At 38.4% G+C, this 27,436-nt stretch overlaps 1 protein-coding gene across 3 annotated transcripts in view; it reads left to right on the top strand.

The window, feature by feature from the left end:
• Positions 1-803: 803 nt before the first annotated feature.
• The window catches only part of LOC129775843 (KH domain-containing, RNA-binding, signal transduction-associated protein 2), a 144,338-nt gene continuing 117,705 nt past the window's right edge, over positions 804-27,436 (top strand). For all 3 annotated transcript variants that reach the window (XM_055780989.1, XM_055780988.1, XM_055780986.1), the window contains exon 1: positions 804-1,518. The gene's annotated coding sequence lies outside the window, so the exon portion shown is untranslated. The remainder of the gene's footprint in view (positions 1,519-27,436) is intronic.

Below are 27,436 nucleotides of genomic sequence, written 5' to 3'. Positions count from 1 at the left end.
CTTCATCCCGGGGCGGACAGGCTGGTTTGTCTTATCCACTTTTTGCACAGCCGCCAAGTGGGAGGCAGTTGTTGTTGGTGTTTTATTTTTCCGTTCTGGTGGCGCTTATCGTGAACTGTTTTATTTATATCCCTGCTTTTGTAACCCCAGCCAAATGTGTGTGGTTTGGCCTGTGGAATGGGGCCAACAGCGCATATGAATTTTATTGCCTTCGCATGTGAGATGCAAGGTTTGAGATTCTTTGTTTTAGGATCAAACTTTGGAATTACATTTTTTGTGGTTTGTTTGTTAAAGTTCAATGGATTTGATTGTGTTTGAAAACTTTGGTTGATCGTGAGATTGCCAACCTATCAATGAGTTATGAAAATAATTCTGAGTAGGAGTTGTGTGTAAATTCAAAAATGCGAGAACAGTTTTAATGCAACCATTAGAGCCTCGAAGCGACTTCTGTATCATAAACATTTTTACGAATCCAGAATCACTCGCCGGTTTATTCGATGTTCTCTTCATTTGAAGTAGATGAACAAGAAACAATATTTACAACACAGTGAATCCCACGGAAAGTATTCACCACCGATTGAGTGAATCCTAGCATTGCTGAGAATCCTCCAACAAAGAGCGCCGTTATGCTGGTCTCTCTCTGTCTATATCCCTCTCTGTAGCTCCCACAGCATCCGTTCATGGAGCAGAACACGAATCACCCACGCACACACACACACACTCCCCCGTAGCCAAAATTCCTGGAGCAACAATCCGCCACAGTATCCTGACAACGGCGTGTCAGTTCATCTTGATCCTCCGAGCGTTTCGGATGCACTTTCCGGGAGCAGCAGCATCAGTCCGAGAGTCCGAGGTATCGTCGCGTTGAAGTGTGAATCCAGCCCCCCAAAAAAAAAAAAGAAATCAGCACTGTTTTTAAAGCCATCGTCACTTCCGGGAGTGGCACAAGTGTTACGATTCGATTGTTGAATGAGTGTTACCTCGATGGTGGTGAATAGCAAGCGGAGCAAGGAGATATATAAATAAATTTGAAAGTGTTGCTTTTTAGAGAGAGCGATTTTTTGAGTCGGTGGCAGAGTCTGTGTTAGTTGATTGCGTTGCAAGATTTCCGAGCACGGTGGTGAGAAATTGATTTGTGCGATTAATGGAATTGTGGGGGTGAAGTGGAAAATCGTTAGCGTAACCAACGGTGGTTCGTTTCGGCCGGTCGGAGTGTCACCAATAAAAAGAGGAAAAATTCCGATGGATATGTGAATGGATGTGCTTTCCCGCTCGATTGTGATTGTGTGCGTACGATTGTCTGCTGGCCTCCGAAACGGGGTTTCGGAGAAATAAGAGGGATAACGACTGTCACAACCAGAAGCTGTAGTTTGACACATTGAATACCGCTCAGCGGGGGATACTAAATAGACATAACTACGAGGAGGAATAGCCAGCGGGAGCGAGTAAAACGAACCGTTGGGTGGATTTCCGAGATATTCATTTCATCGGCGGGAGGCAAGACTACGTAAATTGGACGTAAGTGGGTTGTAATCAAATTTCTAGAAAACTCTGCCTTAAGTAACTTTTTGCTTTCACGAAATCCTTTCGGATTTGGGGAACATCCGCCAAGTTATGATATGGGTACACAAAAAAGATATTGTTTACGAATTTATACATTAAACACAATAAATGCTCAACATTACCAAAAATCGCATCCCAAATTGTAAACGAGAAAACTTTTACTTCCCGATCTCATCTTCCGGTTTTTCTTCGAAGATTTCCTTGGCTACTTATTGACAGGCCATAAATCACGACATGAATCACGCCAGTTACCAGCTTATTCCGTTCTCCCGGGAGCGAAGGAACCGGGCACAAAAGTCCTGTAAAAATGCAAACCGATGGGTTGGAAAATGTCGACACAGTAAAACATTACGTGTCCATCGTTGTGATGAGGCTTTTTTAGTGACATGCAATAACAATTTACTGTTATTGACTGGGCATAATGTTCACTCTCGTGCTAGCAAACGCCGAAACGTGAAGTGAAACGAATGGTGAAAGATGGGTAATGAAAATTACGACCAAACGTAAGTGGATTGATGGAATATGGCTTCCACGGTGAGGAAACACCGTGTATAATACACAGCAAAGTTTTCCATCCGGGAAATCGAGGATATGATTTGGGTAGCATCGAACGGAGAGTACACCTGCGGGCGGATCACAAACATCAGCTCTTGTGTTGCTTTAATTTGAACCGTGCGCTCCATTGGGTTCCCCCTCCCCCTCAAGTGCCACCCGGTATGTGCTGTGGTTGAAAGATGGTGGATATAAGTCAAACCAAAGCCACCGCGTTGTTTGTACACAAACAAACCAAAACACACACAGACACGCAGGAGGCATCAGTGCGGATTTTATTTCACTTTGTTTGACTTGTTTTGATGTTCTTCGTACTTTCGGGAATTTTAGTGAGCGGTTTTGGTGGAATTGATGGATTGATACTGGGCTATTTAGTGTTTATTATAAATTTTTATTTATTGACGTGGGACTACGTCTAGCCGGAATATATGTGGGGTAAAATGAAGACCTAAACACATAACATGCAGGAATAAATGAAAGATTTCGAATGCTTATAACATCAACATCGAACATTCCTCAATAGATCGGAAAGATGTTTGCATCAATTGGCAGGAAATATTTCTACGCATCTATCACAATGAATAAAATGTTATTTTTCATGAGATAAACAATTGAACAACTGTGAAATGTTAAGTGTTATCTAAACGCCCCAACTACCACGTTCTGATTGGTCAAATTTACGTTTTCCCCAACACAGACTTTAAAATCTATGTTCCTGGGGCTAACCGCTGTACAAATAGATGCAAGTGGGGAAGAGGGATTTTTGTTTCCATCGAAGTATGTTCCCTAACACAGCCTCAAAACAAAGCTGCTTGAGTAAATTGCCATTGCAACTAAAAACAAGTGGGGGAGATTTTTTTGTTCCCATCGATGGATGTTCTGTAACACAGGCATCAAAATCGATGTGCCTGGTGCCTGGGGAAAATGGCAAATACATACAAGTTGAGGTAATTTTCGTTCCCACTGAAGTTTATTCCATAACACAGCCATCTAAACCAAGGTGACTTACATTACATGTCTTTTGTTCAAATTCTTTACTTACACAGCAAATAGGTTAAATTCAATTGAATTCGAAAATTGTTTCACTCCATCAATAACTTAATCAATACAAACAAATGATTACTAATCCAACGGTAGTCCCACGTCAACCTTGCGGTTATATCATAGATATAACCCAATCATTTTTTTGTTCCGATTTAATTTTTTGTGAAACAATGTATCTACACCCTAAGTTAATTTTCAGCATATGTTCTGGCATCCCGATTTATTACATTAAATGAGCTGAAAGATAACATAAAATGTTCTACTCCCCAATACATGCACACCCAGGTTTTTTTTGTACGCGGGGGATACGTACCTCGTAAAAAAAAAACCGCGTTAATTGGAAAATCCGCGTAAAAAAACCTCGTAAAAAAACCGCGTAAAATAACCTGGGTGTATATCATTTGTATAATATATATGGTAGAGCCAATATGAGGGAGCGAAACAAGAGACACATTTAAATGAAAGCATATGAAAGCTTCTCGTATAGTTTCCCAAATACACGGCTCAAACAGAGAAAGATATATTCTCGTTCATGTTCTTCTTTATCGTCTTAGAAAACACCTTCCAACTTCATTTTATGATGAGGTGTAATATTATCACGCTCTTTTATAATAGCGCTGGCAGCTATATGGATTCCATCGCAATTTTAGAGACTTCCCCGAAATTTGCCAGTAAATGACAGGCCCGCGGTCTTTTATTTTTTGGTTTTAGGCTTTACATTAATTTACCGGATGGAGGTTGTTAAGTACTACTTGCACGTTGTTAGCAATATTACTGAGCCAATTCTTCGTAGTGCCAAGAGAAAAGACCTGACGAAACGATGCGAAACCTGTGTTTCTTCAAAAAAAAACAGGAAGTGGGTTATATCTATGGTATAACCACAAGGGTGACGTAGGACTATCGTTGATTTAGAGATCATTTGTATGAAGTTGAATCTGAATTCATTCTGAATGAATGAATATTTGGAGAACTTCGAAAACGAGAGCGTTACGTTGGAGGCACAAGGTTTTATGCATCCAATATTGGATACGGAAATATCCTACTGATGGAGAAGAATAATCTTCAGAAGCTATCCTGTTGATTGCGATTGATTGAAAAATCACAAAACCTAATGTATTTGGTCACAGTGTTACATGGATAGAAAACATTAAAATAAACTCTTTCATATGAATGTAATTTTAAATTCCCAGAGGAACTGGCAGATTATTTTCAGTAACGATTAGATATTTCCACATTTTCCTCGATACTGGAAGCCCACCAGTGGTTAATGCTAACTCGATAACCATCTGTTAATAGCACTTGATTGAAACATATTTGGTCACAGTGTTACATGGATAGAAAACATTCAAATAAACTCTTTCACATGAATGTATTTTTAAATTCCTAGAGGAACTGGCAGATTATTTTCCGGATCTTTCTCGATCCAAACGGAAAGAATTCCGTGCGTGTATGTGTGTGTGTGTAGCGGCTGCTTCGAGATCTTCCCGGGGAACCGTTTGTAGCATCACTCTCCTCCTGATGGATTCCCTTCTGGCATAGGGTGCACAAACAGGCTCTTGGTGACACCGTTCATCCGCGCTTTCATGATAAACGAAGAGCTTCACCACAACAGCGACAACATGCTCCAATCGCTGTTCAATTAGTACTGAGTGGATTTCCGAGTGGCGCTCGCTTATATACCGATTGGTGATTTCAATAGCCTGTTTTGAAATCAATTTTAAGACTATTGAACCAAGTTTTTGGATCAAAAAGTTACAAGTATGTAACGCGTAGACATTTTATCTTTCGAATGAAGTGTTTATCATACCATTTCGTTCAGTTGTTTAGGAGCTATTAACACTCAAAATCTCGGTCTCCGACGTAACGCTTTCGTTTTCGAAACTTTGATTTTACACCCCGGTATAGAAATGAAAGACGTAGTCCTACGTCAAAATAATCATAGAAGGTGATGACCGCACTTTTAACATCGAAATGATTGCATTGAACTCCGATATTATGTTACTTATGGTCAAATTTCCTTTCATTAACTCTTCAGTTAAATTATTTGGTGACCCTGATGCGTGAATTTGCTGTAACTTTCTCGTAACCTTTAATCCTCCTGTACTCGCGTGCAAAATCATAACACGTATACTTGCGCACGGTGTCGCAGACCGAAAAATTGAACTTCTCAGTAATGTTGTCATTGTGCATTTTTCAGGCTTTATTGGCATTTATTTGAAGAAGAGGGTATGATTGAATGAAAAAATTCAAAAAAATATGTTTTCTTCGTCTTTATTATGTTTTAATAGTCATCTAATTCAGCCTCCTTGAGGAGAGATGATGATGATGATGATGACTCTGTTTGAACAGAGTAATTTTCGATACTCCAACACTAATAACGAAATTATAATTTTTCACTGTTATTAATTAAAATTAAGCAACTGAATATATGTGCTCCCGTGGCCGAGTGGTTAGCGTCAAACCTAACATGCCGGGAGTTCGGGTTCGATTCCCGTTCTGGTCGGGGAAATTTTTCTTCAAAGAAATTTCCTCTGACTTGCACTGTGGTCACGCGTATTCTAGAGCTTGCTACTCAGAATGCATTCAAGACGTGTTATTTGGCATAGAAATCTCAACTAAGTACTAATGAAAATGGCGCAAGTAATACTACGTTGAGACGGCGGAGTTCCTCTAGGAACGTTAGTGCCATATAAGAAGAAGAAGAAGCAACTGAATATAGTTAATGGAAGTATAAAGAGTTATAAAATAACATAAAAACGTATTAATCGATTGTGGTTTCATTGGAGTAAGAATCAGAACATAGCTTTACTGCATGGTCGAAACAAACATATTTTTTACATTTCATGCAGTTGTTACGTGTTTTTCGGGTCTTTTATCGAAGAGAAGAATGTATATCGACCTTCTAGATAATTACCAGATGATGAAGGTTCTGGAATATGAAGTTTGCATATTCTTTGTCTCTGTATTCTTGATAAACTAAGAATTAATGCCTTTTTAGATGGGACATAAAAAGATGATATAAAATGATTTCTAGGAACTTCCTACTTTTTCTTGTTTTCTTGTCGATACTGTTCATTATAAAAAAATATCCCCGAAACTGTAACTGTTAAAAATTACCATAAGCCACCGATTAGTTTATAGTTTACTGTTTACAATTCTTCCACAAGTGTGTATATGTATGACCATTATATTTAGCGAATAACTATACGAAAGTCAAACATTTATATTTTGCTTTTAAACGTATGAATCTAACTACGAATAGTTAATTTATGGATCCGTTCAATCCAATTATAAAAGGGACTGAAATCAAATAAGAATAGTCCGGTAATGATATCATGCATCATATTCAATAAATATTCCACGCCACTAACATTAATTTATACATTTCATTCAACAGTATTCTAGAAAGTGAAAAAAGGCACTTGTCCAAAAAAGTTACTCCTATACTCGCGTCGGTGTGTCAGACCGAATGTGTTAAAAAAGTGGTACACGTCCCCTTTGCACCAAAACATGCGATACGCTAAACGATGATGAACGACGAATAACGAAGCTAGAGAGAATCGAATTCGTAGTGTTGATATTTTCTGAGAAATGAACGAATTATTGATTTCTCGGTCTGACAGACCAATGCGCGAGTATAGGAGTGTTAAAAAGTATATTTGTTAGTTTTCATATTAGGACATTAGGTCTCACAACCAGTGTTGCCACACTTAAATCTGTACCAGAGGGGTAAAAAATCTTTCTCATCTGTACTTTTAAAAAATATTAGCATGAAAAAATACTTTATTATTTACTACAAATTCTATATTTATATTTGCGAGTCATTCGTGTGTTTGATGATGCTCGCACATAGTTTTTTTTTCTGAATCTAGACTGCATCATTTATTAAAATTTTCGAACTGGCGCCATGTTTAATAAAACCTTTTGACCTCAAAATAGCGTTCATCGTATCGTTGCTGAGCCGATTTTTGTTGTTGATTATGTTCGAAAAAAAAACTTTCCACATTTCCCAAGGAGCGGAGCATAGTAAGAACGTTACAAACAAGGCATCGAAGTGCCAAAACACACAAAGCCAAGCGATACTGCGGCCTAAGGGTGCTCATACACTGTTTGACCGAAGCCAAATATTTGACTCTTTTTGACAGAAAAAATTTGGTCAACGTGTACTGATCAAATATATTCTACACAAAACACGACAAGCAAATATTCAATTATTGGATGCCTAAAATATTTTTTCAGTCTGTTCTTCGAACCTGTCGGTACATATGCGCACAGGTTACCTTGAATATTTCAGTTGATTTTTTCCATGTTCGGTGTTTGATATTGTTTACTACTGTTGAAAATTGAAGAGTGGCAAACAAAATAGTGTTTGTACAAATATTAAATCAAACCTTATCTGTCAAAAAATAACAAATATTTGACCTCCGGGCAAACAGTGTACGGCCACCTTAAAGGTTGTCATTTACTTTAATGTTGCTTTGTTCAAATGTAAGAAATTCACACCCGAAAAAAAATCTGTACCAATCTGTGCTTTTTGACGAAAATCTGTACTCTGTACCGCACAGAATCTGTACCAAAATTAACGAAAATATCTAGCTAGTATTGTTAGCTGGATCAAGGCTGTGACTTGAATTATGACGATCGTGGTTTGAGTTATAGAGACATTAAAATTCCTCAGTTTATTCGCCTAGAGCCCTAAAAAAGACCATTTTGGAAACTAAACTAAACTCTTGAGATCAATGGGAAACCCTCGCTGCCGTCTTGTAGCTACCTAGATGGCAGATGAATCGTGAATGCTGTGAAATTGCGAATAGTTTGTTCATACTGCCTATTTGATAGTGATTGAGTGAACTCCCTAAATGAATATTGCCACCAGATGTCGAGACTGTATCAAAGCTAAGACACGGTCCGGCACGTAACGGCACCAGCAAAATATTCTTTTTGAGAACTCCTTCATGTTTTTGTCTGGGACGTGATGTGTATGACCGTAGCTGTTCCGCTATACGAGGGTAGTCCGATAAGTACCTAGCTTACAAAAAAAAAAACAAAAATTTTGGAAAAGTTGCGATTTATTTCTCAACATAGCTCGAGCTATTAGCTCGATATACTTGACCCAGTGATGCTCCAACTTCTTTAATACATCTGAAAAATACGTTTTCTCGAGTCTGCAAAGTAGGCGGCGATGACCTCCTCATTCGACTCAAATTTCTGCTCGGTGAATGACTTTTTCAAGTTTGGAAACAAAAAAAAAGTCGCGCGGAGCCAAATCTGAAGAATACGGTGGATGAGGCAGCAGGTCGTAGTGCACTTTGATCAATTTGGCCGTGGCGACGGTGGAATTTCCTTTTTTTCCATTTTTCTAAAATCCGCGGAGACGTCCGCTTCTACACACGGTCAAAACAAAACTACGAGTCCGATTCGGGTGAAATTTTGACAGTTGCCCTTTACGAGAATGTACTACACGATAAGTTATCTCTCTTGCGATACTGACACCATCGGGCGATGATGCTAAGTACTTATCGGACCGCCCTCGTATATACGCATACAAATAAAAAAACACATGCAATAGTATTTGTCCTGCATGAAACGTGCCGTGTCGGTTATGTTGCGTGCTGGATAGTATAAGGCCAGGCGCAAATTGAGACGCGTATAGCGCGAGTATCTTGGCGCGATATAGCACCTGTTTTTGTGGCTAATGAAAACAGATAGAACGACGCAAATTGGTGAGAAGACGCGAGATAGCGCAGCGCTCGTGAGAGACGACTCGCGTGACGCTGTGGCTGAGCCACAGTTTATCGTGCTTGTCGTGCCGGCTGTGGTGGATGTGTTGGTGAACAATCATATAGCGCCGTAAGGCTGGCACTGTATGGTTGTGCCGGTCGGGTAGTTACATGCGAGTGGCACGCTATTCACAGGAAACTGCAACTCAATATGCGCACTGCCACGCTACGTTTGTGGTACATATGAGTCGTGTTGATCGTCTTGTACAAGCTGACGAGCGCTATACGCTTCTCAATTTGCGCTTAGCCTAATAGACGAATTTCATGCCAACTCGACTGGCTGTTGACAGCACCATTTCAGAGAGCAGTGAAACGTTGTGGGTGTGAACTCATGGGTATTTTGAGCAACTTTGCATACTTGAAATATCCGAAAAAAGAATACGACTACTTTTTGAAAAGGTCCACATTTTTTTTTCTTGATTTTTCACATGAAATTATGACTCGAGAACTATAATACCTTCAATATTCTGATCACAGAATTAAATATAGGAAGTTGTTTAAATGTTCATAAAAAATACCAATTTTTTTTCTGGGATAAAAAGACGGGTGGGTAATGTCGGGGACATAACCGGGGTGGCGTAAGACTATACAAAAGGGGACAGCCTTTGTTAATTATATTTTCAAATATATTGTTTTATTTTCATCTGCTGCGTGAATACCTACTTATCTACCTGGAAAATTAATCAGATTACTGTTTACTCTTTATGAACATATTGGTGGTTCTGGAAAGAACCTTTGATGTTTTAGTTTTGCGTTTTTTTTTTAAATTGAATCATATCTAAAAATTCTTTTGACACCGATCACATTCTGTTCAGATAGTTCAGTAAGAAGATCTTCTTCTGGCATGAAAACTACATCCCGGCATGAAACAACACACTCGCGTTGATTAAGGGTGGGATGGAAAATGCCCAGGACTGTCCAGGACTTCAATACTGACTTGCTCTTTCAAAGTTCCGCCGTTATGGCACTGCAGGAAGCAAGCGATACATATTAAGTCGGTCTGTTCGAAGATACCAATTTGTGTGCTAAGCCACGCAAAATGCGACACATCATGCCCAAGGACATCCAGCTGGCCCGTCGTATTCGAGGAGAAAGTGCTTAAACAGCCGCGCTTCCGCTTTCGTCATTATTACTTTAGTTTAAAATCAACGGCCCTTTTCAGGGACACCAAATTTGATGAATGGGGAGTTCAGAAAAGTTTCTGCAGTCCGAACTTAAAGCAGTATTCAGCGAAAACCGTGGTGTCGATGATAATTCGATACCGATGGGCGCCGTTGACTATAAAATTTGATAATGAAGAATACGAAATATATTATGACATGATGTAGATATTATCGAAGTGGATATTATATTACATATCAATATGTAATATGTTCACGAATGCTGCAATTGATCGTCGTTTTGGGAAGTTGGAATTGTTGAGAACATAAATTCCTGCTTGGCATCCGGCGATAGAATGAGGAAAAGCTCAACCATCGCTTTCTTTATATAGTCATATAGCGACCGCCTATATACATAATGTCTTCTGCGTTCCCCACTCGTCTTCACCTTGTCCCTACGTTTCGCCAGTTCCTGTGGTTGCTTGTAATGAATAGCTGTTTGCTGCGATAGCGCAGACAAAATGTATGGGAAAGTAGGGATTTCTTTCTTCCAATTTTCATCAATTTGAGCTGAAAAATGGTAAAGTAGAGCATACAAAAAATTGCTGAGGATATTTCCTATTAATTCGTGTATTTGGAATCAAAATCCATCGTTGAATTACAGAGTTATTAGCGTTAAAAAACTGAACACTTTTTCACACCGAAATATTGAAATGGGCCCCCATATTGAAAGGTTAGACGTAGTCCTACGTCAAAATCGTTCAAAAAAAAATTTTAAAATTTAAATTCAGTGCAGTACAATTTCCAATAAGTCGTCCATACATCGGAAGACTGGCATTTTTACAGGGGAAAAAAATTTCTAACAGCAACTTAAGTCAAGATAGCGTTATAGTGTATTCGACAAAGTTTTAGATCTTATTAATATACTAGCTGACCCGGCAAATTTCGTCACGCCCAATCTTTGTTTTTTGTTATCAATACCTTCAAACATTCACGTTTTCTTACTATGAGCAATTTAATGGGTCCAATCGCAGAACTGTTCATTGATTGATCTTCTATTCGACCCCGCCAAATTTACCTTTCACTATAAAATTCCTAGTATTTCTAACGAAACTCTTCATTATAATATCAGATTATTTTCAGATACAATTCTCGTTCAAGATTTTTCAACCACTTGCAAATAACATGTTTCTCCGTTACATGGAATAAATGTTCAAAACAGAAAATATTATAGCATAAAGACAGCCCCAAATCGGAAAATTCCTTCCTCGAGTTGCTCTTATCAACACATTCGGAGATACTCTTTTATTGGAATAGATAAAAGAAGATATAGGAGTGCGTTTCATTACATTGAAAGCCATTTCCAGTTTCGAACAAAGATCAATTTCGCTAACGCAAACATCAAACAGCACTAACAGCACTTGGCACAATGTAATTGTAGTACACATAGGAATTTAATTTTCCGAATTATCCCTTTTTCCATCAGAGTTTTCCAAAAATTTTCAATTGTCATGTTTGGTTAGAATATTTATGGTTGAAATATGTGTAATATTTTTATGGGACCCCCTCTCTATTCCTGAGGAGAGAGGGGTGTCATACCATCATAGAAACATTTATCATACCCAAAAACCTTCACATCCCAAATTGTTCTTGATTAGTTCTCGAGTTAAGCAGAAGTTTGTGTTTGTGTGCCTCTGTAATTTGTGTTTCATTTGTATGGCTGCCCCCCTTAGAGAGGCAGTGGAGTGTTTAACCACCATAGAAACATTTATTGTACCCTAAAACCTCCATATGCCTAATTTGGTTCCATTTGCTTGATTAATTCTCGAGTTATGCAGAAATTTGTGATTCATTTTTATGGCAGAACCTCCCCCCCCCCTCAGAGAGGTGGAGGAGTGTTGAACCACTTTAGTAAGGTTTCTTGCCCCCTAAAACCTCCACATTCCAAATTTGGTTTCATTTTAATTCTCGAGCTATGCAGAAATTTGTGTTTCATTTTTATGGCGGCCCCACCTAAGAGAGGAAGGAAGGAGTATCTAACCACCATAGAATCATTTATTGCACCCTAAAACCTCCACATGCAAAATTTGGTTCCATATGCTTGATTAATTCTAGAGAAATGCAAAAAATTGAGTTTCATTTGTATGACAGCCCCCCCTTCGAGAGAGGGGGGAGAGTCTAACCACCATAGAAACATTTATTGCACCCTAAAACCTCCATATGCCTAATTTGGTTTCATTTGCTTGATTAATTCACGAGTAATGCAAAAACATTTGTTTCATTTGTAGCATACCAAGAATTACCCCCTTTGTTTCTATCTCGAATTCCATTGCATCCGTGCGTAAGCAATACGCACTTCTATAATTCATTTTTATTCCATTCTTGCGTAAGCAATACGCAGTTTTAATATCCTTTCAAAATCGTTTCCCCGATGAGTAAATTAGTCATACCCAAACATAAACTTCAAGTAACTCCCATATGACTAACTCATCAATACCTCTTTTTATATTTTTCCTATGACTTAACTGAAACGGGCATGCGCTGCCCACATTTCTTTATTATCACATAAAATCTAGAACGCTCGCGCTGCATTGTTATTTCACTCGCGCGCAGCTATTTCCTCATGAATCGAGTGCTATGTGAAATTAAATAATGACACATTGCACTCGCCCCGCTTTATCGCGCTCGCTCAAGAAGCGCGAGTAAACAATTTTAATAATGACCCCGCTTTATCGCGCTCACTCGGAAGTGTGAGTAAACACAACTTCGATATTGACCCCGTTCACAGCGACTCAAAGTACGCTGAATGAATGTTTATTTTTATTTGAATGGTTTCCTCTTCGATGATGGAATTAAGTTATAAAAGCATGTAACTAGAGTTAAGTCGGAGACTCTCTGTTCAAAGTCAGTAGTGTAGAGAACAAGTTGTACAATGAAGAGTTAAATAAAGCATATAGTTTCATTATACTTGTGATGTTTGAAGTGAGTTGTGTTTTACATTTGTACGGCAGCCTCTCATTAGAGAGGGGGTGGAGAGCCTAACCACCATAGAAACATTACTCATACCCTAAAACCTTCACATGCAAAATGTTGTTCCATTTGCTTGATTAATTCTCGAGTAATGCAGAAATTTGTGTTTTTTTTTGTATAGCAGCCCCCCCTTAGAAAGGGGGGTGGATAGTCTAACCCCCATAGAATCATTTATTGCACCCTAAAACCTCTACATGCCAAATTTGGATTCATTGGCTTGATTAATTCTCGAGTAATGTAGAAATTTGTGTTTCATTTGTATGGTTCAGTAGTTTCCGAGTCCATAAGAATCAGACAGACAGACAGAAATCCATTAGAAATCATGTCATGCGCTACTTAGAGCATTTGGTGGAAGGATGAGAATGGTTTGAGAAGTGGAAAATTTAGAAGCAAATATGCTTTCTTCGCACTGAAATGCGTAAAAAACCATCGAAAAAAAATAAATCGATGAAACTTCGTCAAATATATAACTAGTTAAGAACATAAATATAAATGTAAATTTGTAATGATTTTATGTGTTTTATACCAGTGAGTCCCATAGAAGGATTGGGACTTCACACCCATATAAAACTAATAACTTTAGCTGTCACACAAATATTTTTATTTTTTTTTAGTTTTCTTTTCTCAGCTCATTTTTATTGGTATATATGCTTTTTTTTATTCATATTATTTTTTTGCTGTACACTACCAAGGGGCTCATTCGAGCTCTTTGGTGTGGGGGATAGCGGAGGGTGTAAAAAAAATGCTTCTTCTCATATAACGCACAAAAAAACGGCACAGGAACAGAAAATCGCACAAAAAACTAGTAATAGGGCGCCCATGTAAGGTACATACGCTCAGCACAGCAGCGGAACGACTCGATGTGCTGTATTTGGACCAAACTGTTGGAAATTAAATCGTACGGCAAGAGGTCAACCCTTTATAATGCCGTGGCAACTATATTGCCACCACAAAAATATTTTCTCGCCGCACTTGGAATATTATTTCAATGTTTTGCTTAGTCAAAGACTTCTTGAGTTATCTATTTAATGTCTTAATGTCTTTTCTATGTAGAAAACCCGCAATTTTAGTGGGCTGACAGAAAATTAGATTTAAATTCGTTGAAAATGCAACTAGTTGATAAGTTTTTCACTGTAAGCGTTCTATATAGAATCTATTGTGTAAGATCATGTCGATTTTTGCAATAAAATAAATGGTGTATTTAATCTGTTCTTCCTCATGTAAGGATTATGTGCTCTGAAGTTTGAGTCGATTCCTTGTCTAGTTTCCACGGATTTTTAAAGGGGTCATTTGTCTGCAATTTGAGCCTGGAGAACTAACGCTTAGGGAGCATATTGAATTTAATTTTTTGGGAATAATAGCGAAACATCACAACTTAGGTGAAAAAATAAATTGAAAACTAAAATTGAATCTTCAATGAAGGATATTCATCAAATTTCCGTACCATGCGATTGTTGTGTCTGAAAATATATTAGAACAGAACGCAAATTAGAACAGAACACAAACACATTTGGTAAACACAATTTTGCTCACCATTCCTAAACAAACAAAAAGATACGATGGCGTATAGTCTGAATATCGGTTTATTGTGAATACTATTTCACAAGAACTAAGATACGTAATTGATGTAAATTTCCAAAGGTAATGATTTCTTCTTCTCAGTAATCGAGACGGTTCCAATATAGCCTTAATGAACGGAGACTTAAACGAATACTCAGAAGTAATATCCATCCATCAGTTCTCGATAAAATCCACCCGGGGATATGAATGTCCATAGGATGGTGCATAGCTCCATCGCACAGATGAAGTTTAAATTGATATAAATTGAAATAGATAAAAGCCAGGATTCTTTTCCCCCTCACTTCTTCCGATAAAGTGTAACCATTTTGCGTAACGTTGTCTGTTTCGTTTCTACCATAATTACATTTAGTATGCCTTGAATTGATGTAAACCAGACATTCAACACTCAACGAAAATTACTCACAATCAACGGTTGATTGCACTCTATCTTCATTATTTATCTCACAATCCAACATTCATGTAATTTGAGGTGCGAAACCAGCTCATACCCAATAGCAAACTTACTCCCACGCTCTTCTCCTCTTCAGCCCACTTACAAAGCGTGTCAATTATCCTCAGCTGAGGCTTTGAGCTGTTCAGTTCACACCCACACTGGATTTTGACTTGAAAGCCATACTGCGTAGAATTGAGGATTCCTTCTCGTAGAACTTCGTCGTCAGCGTTCGAGCAAACTCTATAAAAAGCGCACGATACTAATTATCACCATCATCTGCTCTCTCATCGGCTGTGGGAATAACCAGAGGCATAATCGAATTGCGATCCATCTTCGCTTCGCAAACCAATTGTTTCCCGCTGAATCTATCCAAAGATTCATGTATGTATTACCGCAAGATCCTATGGGATGTGAGTTGAATGTGCGCCAGCTTCTGTGTCATGCAAAGTGTCATTATCAAATGGAGCCCAACATTGCAGAGTAGATCCAATATTTGTCCACCGGCGTGGGTGTGTTTAGTCGGGAGATGTGATCAGTGTGGGTGTGTTTAGGTGGCAATAATTCGCCATCAAGCTAAGCCGAGATGTATATGCATCTATTCACCCACATACAGAATCGAAAGAGCCCGGGATGGTGAGTGCTCTGCGCTATGGGTGAACTAAGTGGGTGAAATACTCAGATAATTGGTCAATTATCACATGCAGACGGGATAACTTTCAGTTGATGGATGATTCAAGGCTTCTCTTCCCAAGCCAAGAGCTCAAGTACGAAATCAAAATTTCGTGTGTTGTTTCATTGTGAGCAGTACGAACGTTATCAGGGAATATTCGTTGAAAAGTTCAAGTTTACTCATGAACGTTTGTACAAAATAAATTGGCGCAAAAAATGTCAAAATAAAATAAAGTTGTCAGAGTGAGTGGAATTTTTTTGATTCCCTCTAAGCACTTTTGCGCTGTCAAACATGTGTCACATTGTAACGCGAATTGAATCAAAATAAAAATTTTGATTGACGCCTTCGCGCGTCTATGGAGCATTCCGCTTATCCTGACTCGAGTCTAGCGAGTAGCATCGATGTGTGAAATGCGATTCAATCCGAGATGATTGAATTTCCGCTCGGTCCTTCCTGTTTGCAAACTGCCAACAATTCAATTAGTCGAGCAATTTTCCCCAGAGTAAAATGAGTTCTGTCGATGAACGCAGTGAAGCAACAATCCTTCTGACCATCGCCCATCCTGTGGAGTGAAAAGAAACGTCGGTCCAGTTTTTTGACGTAGAACTACGTCTTTCATTAAGGGTGCCAAATCAGAAAACAGGTCACGTTTTTATGAAATAAAGTTAACGTAAATAACTATTATTGCCGCGAACGGATTTTGGCGATTTACATACCGAACGAATCGGAAATTCCCTAAGATTTGTTTGACATGCTATACATTACAATTCCATGGTGTGTAAATCGTTAAACTTCATGAAAACTATAAGCGTTTCCATTTTCCCATACATTTCTTCTGTCCATTTGTGTGCTTTCCCGAACAGAGCTGTCAATAACGAGCAACGAAGGGGAAATCGTAAGACTTCAAGTCTCCGTGAAGAAAGGAAAAAAAGAAGAACGAAGGGAAATATTTATCTAGAGTATAAACAGTGGATCTCGCTGAGGCAAACTTTCATTCTTCGTGAGGACACCGACTGAACATTGTTGCTGGGCGAGCTGGACGGTGAGGAGTAATACGAGGAAAAAGTGAAGTTTTCCAAAGGCCTTTTTGAAGGTTAGAGACGAATGAACTAAAGAAGTTGAAAGTCTCACATGTCTTCGTTTCGGATTGAGCTGTGGACGAGACCAAATCACTCACTCGCTGATGTCTCTGGCATTGCAATCATTGCATCAAACTGACGCCATTGCAATAAGGTTTTGAGCTGCGCAATTGTGTGGGGAATTATCAAGCTAGACTATCGTCGGCTCATGACAGTAGCAAAACTCTCTCCACGAAGGATGAGAGGTAAGCTAATCTAGACCGGCAATATTAACAGAAAGGGTTTCTGTTGAAAAGAGCGCAAAATTGTTTGGTGGTGCAAATTATGCAGCCGTAATGATGAATATAAACAAGGAGGAGAGATAGAAGTGATTGCATTTGCGCTAATCTTGATCATAATGAAGCAATGCTACTCTTTTCGAGGTTGTTGAGATTAACAGAAAGAGTTTATCTCGTTTATTTAGTCACCAAGAAATAAATGTCATTCATGGAATTTTGTATGTTGATTTTCTCCACTAAAGATGACAGCTGCGCTTATCTGGAGCATGAGAAAGTTATGCAACTTTTTTGGAGGCCAGTAATATTAACAGAAGCGTTTCTTTGGAGAATAATGCTGAATGATGAGGAGTGTTTATTCTGGTAGCTTTAAGCCACCAATATATGGCTCTGTATGCATGCTATGGCGAACGCTTGTTTGGTGCTTGGTTTACGTTGTACGAACGATGTTTAGGAGTGCGATTCCACTGAGACAATACTGAATAACATGTATCATAATACTTCATACATGCAAGTATTGTCATTGTTGTAGTTTCCATGCGGTGCCAAAGTAGTTATGAGATGTGAAATAATGGTGCTGGTGCAACAAGTATAAAACCGACTGTATCCGAGTCTATGTTAATTGTGAAAAAGGCCAGCGGAATAGCGTTCGAGGTAATTTTTCAATGCATTTTTTTTCCAAAATATATATTTTATTGAGTCACATATGGCGTTAGCCTGACGGGGCCGGGAGTTCAATATTTTGACAATTTTTGTCTTACGACTAACGGGTGTTAAATAAAAAATGAGAATTTTTTCAATCACATATAAAAAAAAAATATTTTTTTCCGACCTTAAAATGTGCCACGTGCCGCTTTTTTCCTTGCTGGAAATGCGTTTCGTAGAACCGTACAACGTTCTTGTGAGAGCATCGCGACAAAGTTGCGTCGAACAGCAGACCACGACCCTTACTCAAACATTCACTAACATTTTTTTGAAGAAAATACATTATGTTATTAATAAAAAATACTGAAATCGATGAAAAAAAATTTATATGTGATTGAAAAAATTCTCATTTTTTATTTAACACCCGTTATTTAGTAATATGTAACCGATTACTCGCGGTTGGCTCGAGGTTGGTATTACAAAGACTCTCATAATTGGGATGTTGCAGTCTCCAGTACTATGTATGTGTGGCCGACATGGGATACTTCCTATTGGGGTGCAACTGATCATTAATCAGTCTATACCTCATATCAATCGTGGTGCATATCTCTTGACTCGAGGAATCCAGGGTAGAATAGTCACTGGGCGGTACAATCTTCAGCTCTTGTAGAGTTGTCATGAGCGGTACAACCTTTGGCTCTTGTTGAATGATCAGTGGCCTGCACAACCTTCGACCTGTGTATCTGTAAAGAGTATGTGTATGTATTGCCACGACTAAGTATAAGTTTATCGATCGGATAGGAGGGATATGATACAGGGATACAACGGAGGAAACATCATTAAACGTTGACATCGGCGTTTCTGAGGAACAGGTATAGATGGAGCAGAAGATCAGTATCACGGCTACCTAAGATATCCCGGACGGGGATATCCGATTGTCTGCCTTGTGCCCTAAATGCTCTGGAGAGCTGAGAGCGGCCAGCATGGAACCGTATACACGACCAGACAACATGCTCGATGTCGTGGTAGCCATCGCCACAATCACAAAGATTGTTTGCTGCGAGCGCAATGCGATAAAGATGCGCGTTTAGGTTGTAGTGATTGGACATAAGCCGAGATATCACCCGAATGAAATCACGACCTACATTCAATCCCTTGAACCATGCACTCGTCGAGACCTTAGGGATAATCGTGTGTAACCAACGACCGAACTCATCTTCACTCCACATGCGCTGCCAACTTACGAGCGTGTGCTGACGAGGAATGTGGAAAAATTCATTATAAGCAATTTGCCTTTCAAATTATAAGCAATTTGCCTTTTTTTTTTTTTATTTTTTTGTGCTGACGAGGAATGTGGAAAAATTCATTATAAGCAATTTGCCTTTTTTTGTGTGCCTCCTGAAGCGGCCACCTTAGCTAGCGAGTCCGCTTTCTCATTCCCCGGAATGGAGCAATGAGAGGGAACCCATGCTAAGGTAATCTTGAATAATTTTTCGACCAAAACACTCAATAGATGTCTTATTCTTGTTAGGAAATAAGATGAGCGTTTATCAACTTTCATTGAGCGGATTGCCTCTATTGAGCTGAGACTGTCTGAAAAAATAAAATAATGGTCGATGGGCAATGTTTCAATGATCCCTAGTGCGTAGTATATCGCACCCAGTTCAGCGACATACACGGAACAAGGATCTTTGAGTTTGAAAGAGGCACTGGAATTTTCATTGAAGACGCCGGAGCCAGTGGACCCGTTTATGAATGAACCGTCAGTAAAGAACATTTTATCAGATCTAACTTTCCCATATTTTTCCGAAAATATCGACGGAATAACATTGGATCGTAGATGATCTTGGATTACATGGATTTTTTGTCTTGGACAGATAAAAAATGACAGAGGAATTGCAAAAATATGGGAAGCAAACTTGGTTGGAGATGCCTGGTGAAGGGAGCACGTCGTGTGTAAGGTACTCATGGTATAAAGACATAAAACTTGACTGAGGAGTCAGTTGGAGTAGATTTTCGAAGTTATCAATCACCAACGGATTCATGATCTTGCAACGGATGAGAAATCTGTAGGATAATTCTGTGAACCGAAGAGTAAGCGGAGGTACTCCTGCCAAGACTTCGAGACTCATCGTATGTGTCGAAAGTATGTGTATGTGTTTTCAATGCATTGTCATGAAACAAATTGCGACATACGATCAGCTAGTGTATTGTTCTGCGGGGACAAGAATGAATCATCAATCAATTATCGTCAACTGATTCTACGATAAAGAAACATGTCAGGGCGATCATACCATTCTACTAACAGTTATTTCTAAAATTTCACAGTGTTATGAAATAATAATCGTAGTTATAAATATGCAACTTATATAAAATAACATCGTAGTTCTACGTCAACAATGTTGTCGTATCTTGAACACAACCTCCTATATTTTTTGGTACAGCGATTGGAGCATGTTATCGTTGTTGTGGCGAAGCTAACTCCGTTCATCATGAAAGCGATGATGAACGGTGTCACCAAGAGCCTGTTTGTGCACCCAAACGACATTGGTGTGTCGAGTTCATTGAAGATTCCCCCTAAGACTAAAAAGGAATCCACCAGAGAATGGTACCACTAAGAAGGCGACCAAGAAAGCACCAGCATGAAAACAGGCTTGAGGTATTGAAGACAGCCGCCACACACAAACGCGCGCAACTCTTTTCGTTTGGTGTCGATACCCACATTGCCGGCGGGCGCCGAGGGTCGAGGAGAAAAAACCTAAAAGATGTCATCATCTGCTAACAAAACAAATAATCTTTCAGTTCTGCTTAGAACTTTGAATTACGTTCAAACGGAAGAGTTTACTTGGTATTCTCTTTGTAATGTAATACTACGACCAAATACATTTGGCTTCGTAATTTCTTAATCGAGTGCAATTAATAGAAAAGCTTCTGAAGATTGATCGTCCCCTCCACTAAGATATATTCGTATTCTATATTCTCTGAATAGAAGAACAATGTTAGTGTTTGTGTGACACAAGAGTGTTATATAGTGTAACAAACTATTTTTCTAACGTGAGATTTCGTACTTATTGGATGCACAAAATGATAGACGGAAAATCTTTCGCATCGCGAAAATCATCAAATCAGATGCATATCTATGCGATGGTCTAGTGACGAAAACCATTCAGTATGTTTCGAACTGTGAGGGAGCTCCGAAGGGCCGAAGAAAACGCTCCACAGGCGGACGCGAAGATAGTGATCGCAAACACAAATGGCATTGGAGCGCCGAGTTCATCAAAGATTTCCCTCAAGACCAAACATCCATCGGAAAAATACGACCAAGAAAGTACCAGCATATTTTGTTTTCTATTTAAAATTTAAAATATAAATTTTGTTTGAGAAGTAGTGACAAGCAATGTATTATGAATTATGTACAGGACAAAAATAAGAAAGTGATAGGATCCTCTCAATAAATTTTGCACCAATTTTGCATGATTGCATCTTTTACTGAATATTTTATTCAGCAAAATATTTGCTTATAACTCATAAACATTTTATCTTTCGAATAAAGTGATAATCATGTCACTTCATTCGAAATCGACGAAGAGGTATTGAAACTCAAAACTTGGTGCCTCCAACGTAACGCTCTCGTTTTCGAATTCCCTAAAATACTCATTCATCCATTGATTAAGAATTGATTCAGATTCAATTTCAAACAAATTATCACTAAACGAACGATAGTCCTGCGTCAACCTTGCGGTTATGCCACAGATATAACCCACTTCCTGTTTTTTTTCCTCTCCAACGCAATAGCATAGTATTATCAAGCAAACACTTTGGACTTGATGTCCTCCGCTCCATCTGATAGCGAGTTTTATGCGAGACGTCTTCATCAGAGTATTGCTGGTTCTTTACGCTGCAATGCAATCGACCATCAATCCATGCAAACTGATTTCCTGAGTGAATTGTAAATCAATACCGAGCAATTGAAGTTTTATTCATTTTCATTCCGGTCGCTGGTCGACTTAATGATATCATAAATATCATAAGATATCGAATATCAACATTGAACACTGGTAAACATTCGGTCTTAACGGTTTCGAATTCTCTCTGCCATCGCAAATTAGCTTTTCAGGAAGACAGCACATCCTAATTCCCACGAACTGTGAACGAACGAGGAAGCAGGAATTCAATTGGAAGCCAATCCAGAGTGATGGAAATTTGTTTGATTCGAGCAACATTTGAACCCTTTTTCGCCGAAACCAAATTTTTCTTTCGGGTACAAGTATTCCCCGAGGAATTCGATTCCACTCAAATCCTTCATGAGGAAAGGATTCTCTTTATCATTATTCAATGGTTGAATTCGCTCCAAGTGCCGTTTCCTCGTCTACTTTCACTCTTCCAAACGCCATAGCAGTTGGGTAGTGAATAAGGCGCATGTTTCAGCGAAAGGATGAGAAGAAGCTGTCAGACACATCAGGCAGCAAAACACTGGCGAAAGATGTGGGGACTATAAAATAGCATTTTTCAATTCATATCAATTTTAAACCAGGCTGAAAATTATTGGTTGCTATGCAGACTCATTTCCTGGCGAGTTGCATCGTGAATAGATGAATGGTATTTTATTCACCACTCTCTCGGACCCCCCAAGGCGACTGCATCGCCGTTCGGTCCTGTAGAAGACGAAGCGATTCCGTCGTCTTGTTCCTGCCTGTGGGAGGCGAATACCGCCGGGCATTTATTTCAATTAAAGCTGTCCTTGTCCGGCTTCTGCCAGATGAAACTATTAATGGAGATTTAAAGCTGAACTTCTCCTTTGTTTCAACAGAAAACGTATCGTCTGTTCTAAATGAAGTAAATTTCAAAAATTAAGAAGCTCAGTGGATTCTAATTTCACGTTGTTTTCACCTGTTCAATTTTCTCGTCAATAAAATCATCGGATAACAAATCGATTTTCCTTACTTTTTACACCGGTTTTTCAGACTGAGGGTAGCCTCGCATCTTTTATTGCTATTGTTGACATTTCGTCTTCAATCGATAGCTAAGTGGTGGTTTAGGAGTGGATCCTCTCAAGAGGACGATGTTTTTGTAGTAGTTACGTCCAAATTAAATTCCATTCAATTTTCGAAATCCCAGTCGTTGCAATGAGGGGGGGAAAATTGGACACGTCCAAAATTCTCTCGAAAAAGGTTTCGTTCTATTCTTTTATCCCTGTTTCAAGTGTTCTCGTTAAAATTAAAAAAATATAGTAGGTTGTGTCCAAGATACGACCGCATTGTTGACGTAGAACTACGCTGTTATTTTATATAAGTCGATTGTTTATACTTTCGGATATTATTCTCTAATGCTGTGAAATTTTCGAAACTACTGCTTACTAAAATAACCTTTGAAATGGTTTTTCATTGTAGAATCAGTTGACGATAATTGATGGATGATTCATTCTTGTCCTCGCAAAACAATACACTAGCTGATCGTATTTCATGTCAATGCATTGAAAATTTACCTCGAACCCTATTCCGGTGGCCTTTTTCGCAATTGACATAGACTCGGCTACAGTCAATTATATACATGTTACACCAGCACTATTATTTCACATCTCATAACTACATCAATATATCTTTGGCACCGAATGGAAACAACAATGACAACACTTGCAAGTATCAAATATCATGCTACATGTTATTTAGTACTGCCTCAAAGCAATCGCACCTCTAGGCATCGTTCGTACAACGTAAACCAAGCGCCAAACAAGCGTTCGCTATAGCATGCTTACAGAATCATACATTGGTGGCTTGAAGCTACTAGCTATTCTCAAAAGAAACGCTTTTGTTAATATTACTGGCCTCATAAAAAAGTTGCATTACTTTCTCATGCTTGAGAGAAGCGCAGCTGTCACCCTTATTGGAGGAATTTTTGCTACTGGTAAGCGAAACCTAATCACATACAAAACTCCAGAACGACATTTACGTTCTTGGTGACTAAACAAGCGAAATAAACTCTTTTTGTTAATATCAACAATCTCGAAAACAGTAGCAATGCTTCATTATGATCAATATTAGCGCAAATGCAATCCTAGTTGAAGGTAGTTTTGCGACTGGCACGCGAACCTAAATAACTTATAACATTCCAGTAAGACATTCAAGATGTTGGTATTCCCCAAATATTTTTTAGAGCATAACCTTAACGCCTGCTTCGCCATAACGTCAGTTTAATGCATTGATGCATTCTCAAAGGCACCAAAGAAGCCGTTCACATTTTCGACCGACGCGCCGAAATTGCCTATTTTGCTGTTGTTCAATGCGGTGTCATACTCGCGAAGGCTCGGTTCAGTGCGAGCGCTTTTCACTACACCAACATCGCGTGCATCATTAGATGACGCTTGCCTCGAAATTTCATTGCCCCTGGCAATGCGTTCGTTTTTTGCAGAGCTAGAGCCTGCCTCCCTCTTCTTCTTGCTCATCACACACTACGCGAAACGTCCAATTTATGACGCGGGAAAAAAACACACGATACGAATAAAGAATAACGAGCAGAAAAAGCAAACGACGATATCCAAGTTGGAATACCACTGGTGGGGTCCAATCTTAGATCGAAGCGCAGCGAAAGCAAGGTGAACTGGTTTGCTCAATAATCCGATACCGAATGAAAGTTTGACTCAGCGAGATCCACTGTTTATACTCTAGGAAAGTATTCCCCTTCATTCTTCTACTTTTCCTTTGTTCGATTTCCCCTCCGTTGGTCGTCGATAAGTTGCTCGATATTGACAGCTCTGTTCGGGAAAGTACACAAATGGACAGAACAAATGTATGGGAAAATGGAAACGCTTAAAGTTTTCATGAATTTCAACCATTTACAAACCAGAGAATTCTAATGTATAGCATATTAAACAAATCTTAGGGAATTTCCGATTCGTTTTGTATGTAAATCGCCAAAATCCGTTCGCGGTAAAAATAGTTATTAACGCTAACTTTATTTCATAAAAACGTGACCTGTTTTCTGATTTGGCACCCTTAATGAAAGACGTAGTTCTACGTCAAAAAAAAATTCTAGCTCTCATTTGAAGCAGATTTATGCATATACAGTAAACAGCCAACGGACAAAATCAAAGCAATTCGTTGGATACTCATTTGAAAGTTGTAAATATCATTATTGATGGTCGAGCGTAGCACCACATCAACCGACTGTACAGATAACAGATAAATAAGACATATCAGAAAGGATCATATATTTCATGAACAAAAATTGGCAGTTCTCCAGAAATTATACAGCCGTTATGTTAAGATACCAATCTTTTCATTCTTAATGTTCTCTCGAATACCATTCATCCGAAACACATTTACCCGTCACAAACACCAGACAAACTAAATTTGCATAAACCAGATTTAGATTTTTGTCAAATCTCCTTATCCTTATCCTTTGCCCAGAGACGTTAGATGGAGAGTTCGCCCCCATTCCATTGATAAAAATTGCCCTTTTTCCGCGTGAGAATATTTCTATTAGGCTTTTGTGACATTACGCTTTTTTCTCCGCGGTTATTTCCGTTACGCTTATCACCTTTGCATTTTTTTTTCCGGTCACGCTCATACTTATATGGCCCCTTCATTTCGTTATGTACCGCTGTACTATAACTAGGTTATTCATACATTAAAACGCAATGCAACGTTAGAAATGTAACAGAAGGTTTAAATACAAACTAGCTGACCCGGTGAACTTTGTCGACATGAAAACTTTCGAACATTCACGTTTTCTTACGAAGCGATGGTTCATTGGTTCTTTTCCAAAATTATTTATTGATGCAATTTTTTGCAATTTCAGCAATTTTCACAGCTAGAGTCGAATGAAATTTGTAGTTGAAGTTTCTAGAATCTATATATATATATAATATATATATATATATATATATATATATATATATATATATATATATATATATATATATATATATATATATATATATATATATATATATATATATATATATATATATATATATATATATATATATATATATATATATATATATATATATAATGGAGTGATTCTTATGGACTCGGAAACTAATGAACCAATCGATATGAAAAATTGTATGTAGGGTTTTTTGGGGTCGAAGAAGGTTCTTATGACAGTTCGAGACCCCTCCCCCCTCTCTCAGTGTGGGGGCTGCCATACAAATGAAACACAAATTTCTGCATTACTCGAGAATAAATCAAGCAAATAAAACCAAATTAGGCATATGGAGGTATTACGGTGCAATAAATGTTTTTATGGTGGTTAGACACTCCACCCACCCACCATCAAATTTGGCATATGGAGGTTTTAGGGAGCAATAAATGTTTTTATGGTAGTTCGACACTCTTCCCACCTCTCTAAAGGGGGGCTACGAGAAATGTTTCTATGATAATATGATACCCCTTCTTCCTCTGGAAAGGAGAGGGGGTCCCATGAAAATAATGCACATATTTCAACCAAACATGACAATTGAAAATTCTCGGAAAACTCTGAAGGAAAATGGGAAAAATTAAAAAATTCAATTCGCATATGTTCAACAACTACATATTGACAAGCGTTGTTATTCCGTTTGATGTTTGCGGTAACGAAATTGATCTTCGTTCGAAATTGGAAATGGATTTTAAAGTGATAAAACGCATTCCTATATCGTCTTCTATCTATATAAATAAAAATTGATGGCCGAATGTGTTAATAAGAGCAAAACTCGCGAAAGGAATTGTCCGATTTAGGGCTGTATTCATTCTATCATATTTTCTGTATCAAACATTTGTTCCATGTAACAGAGAAACATGTTATTTGTAAGTGGATGAAAAATTTTTGCACGAGAATTGTGTCTGAATAAATCTGATATTATAATGTCGAGTTTTAGTAGAAGTACTGACATTTTATAGTAAAAAATAATTCTGAAGGGTAGATTATAAGACCAGTCAATGAACAGTTCTGCGATTGAACCCATGAACGTGTGCTTAGTAAGAAGACGTGGATGTGATAACGAAAAATAAATTTTGGGCGGGACGAAGTTTGCCGGGTCAACTAATAGAAAATAAAAATCAATCATTCAATGGGCCCTATTATATAAATCGAATCGAGAAGTCGTATTTAAAAATCCGGTAAATCGAGATAATCTCTTACCGAGCATGTGTTGTAAATTGCATAGATTTAAGCGTTTTTGAAACGTTTCCCAAAGGATAATATCAGGGACGCAAACCAAAACAAAATAATTCTCTGAAAAAATGCGACAAGCAAACCAATTAACTCGAAAAACAGGAAGTAGGTTATATCTATGGTATAACCGCAAGGGTGACGTAGGACTATCGTTGATTTAGAGATCATTTGTATGAAGTTGAATCTGAATTCATTCTGAATGAATGAATATTTGGAGAACTTCGAAAACGAGAGCGTTACGTTGGAGGCACAAGGTTCTATGCATCCAATATTGGATATGGAAATATCCTACTGATGGGGAAGAATAATCTTCAGAAGCTATCCTGTTGATTGCGATTGATTGAAAAACCACAAAACCAAATGTATTTGGTCACAGTGTTACATGGATAGAAAACATTCAATTAAACTCTTTCACATGAATATATTTTGAAAATTCCCAAAGGAACTGGCAGATTATTTTCAGTAACGATTAGATATTTCCACATTTTCCTCGATACTGGAAGCCCACCAGTGGTTAATGCCAACTCG

The sequence above is a fragment of the Toxorhynchites rutilus genome, chromosome 3, assembly GCF_029784135.1.
Source record: "Toxorhynchites rutilus septentrionalis strain SRP chromosome 3, ASM2978413v1, whole genome shotgun sequence".
Lineage (NCBI taxonomy): Eukaryota > Metazoa > Arthropoda > Insecta > Diptera > Culicidae > Toxorhynchites > Toxorhynchites rutilus.
Note: the sequence above shows the minus strand (reverse complement) of the source record. Positions and strands in the feature narration are given on the sequence as shown.